The sequence below is a fragment of the Orycteropus afer genome, unplaced genomic scaffold (assembly GCF_000298275.1).
Source record: "Orycteropus afer afer isolate SDZICR_OR568_19922 unplaced genomic scaffold, OryAfe1.0 scaffold00064, whole genome shotgun sequence".
Taxonomy (NCBI): Eukaryota; Metazoa; Chordata; class Mammalia; order Tubulidentata; family Orycteropodidae; genus Orycteropus; species Orycteropus afer.
The window spans coordinates 2378852-2380033 of record NW_006921651.1 but is presented as its reverse complement, the minus strand read 5'-3'; the positions used below and the strand labels follow the sequence as shown (position 1 = coordinate 2380033).

General features: G+C 36.1%; 1 protein-coding gene across 1 annotated transcript in view; it reads right to left on the bottom strand.

Annotated features, from left to right (window-relative positions):
- CFAP43 (cilia and flagella associated protein 43) overlaps positions 1-1182 on the bottom strand; it is a 135208-nt gene that overhangs the window by 85601 nt on the left and 48425 nt on the right. The window lies entirely within an intron of this gene.

Sequence of the window (1182 nt, the reverse complement as noted above, 5' to 3'; positions counted from 1 at the left end):
CTACGCCAACAGAGCTCCTATATATATATATATATATATATATAATAAGTATACAAACAGAAACCTGGTGGCTACCAGGGATGGATTTAGGGGCAAATGGGAAATCATTTTCTAGTTAGTAGACACTTGCCATTTTTGGTAATAAGAAAGTTAACACTGAATGTGGGCAAAGTGTACACAACTTGACTGAGGCAAATGATGTCAGTAAGAAGTATACAAGAAAAAAGGACATTTTTAGTAAATGCTAGAACATATATAATTTTGCAACAATAACCAACAAACATATGTGTGGTTACATATGTATGTATGTATGTATGCATATATGTGTACAGGTACATATGTGTGTATATGTGTGTGCATATACAGTTGTATCTGTATGTGTATGTATGTATGAGCATGCATATATATTCATATATTTAATAAAGCACATAGGTAGCCCAGTTACCGATACCTCCTAGACATGACCAAATATCTTGAGTGATAGGTTTTCTGAGTTTGAAGGCTTAGGATCATAGTCTCGTGGGACAACTCAGTCAATTGGCATAATAGAGCTCCTAAAATTTATGTCCTACATCCTAGTTTGGTGAGTAGTCTGGGGTCTTGAAAGTTTACGGGTGTCCATCTAAGATACAACCATTGGTCTCTACCCATCAGGAGTCAAAGAGAAAGAAAGAAATTAACAACTCAGATAATAAAGTTGTCTACAGGACTAACAAACTATACAATCCATGGGCTCACCTACCCTGAGACCAAAAGAATTACATGATGCCTGGCTACCAGTACCAGCCATTCTGATCAAAGCCACACAGATGAATTCTTTTAGAATGGGAGACAAATGTGGAACAGAACTCAAATTCTTAAGTCCGGACTTATTGAACAAATTGAAACCAGAGGACTTCCAAGGCTATTGCCTGAGATACCCTTTAAATTTTGAATGAAAACTATCCCCTGAGGTCACTTTTTAACTAAATAACAGATTATCTTATAAAATAATGAATGTTACCTATAAGCACTGTGTCCTTTAAAACTCAACCTTACGCTAAAGCAAAGATGAGAAGGTAAGGGGGCAGGAAACTAGATTACGACATGGAACAGCCTGAACGGAAATAATAAGAATGCTGATACTTTGTGAAAAGAATAAACAATGTCACTGACCAATGTGTGTGTTGTTGTTGTTGTTGT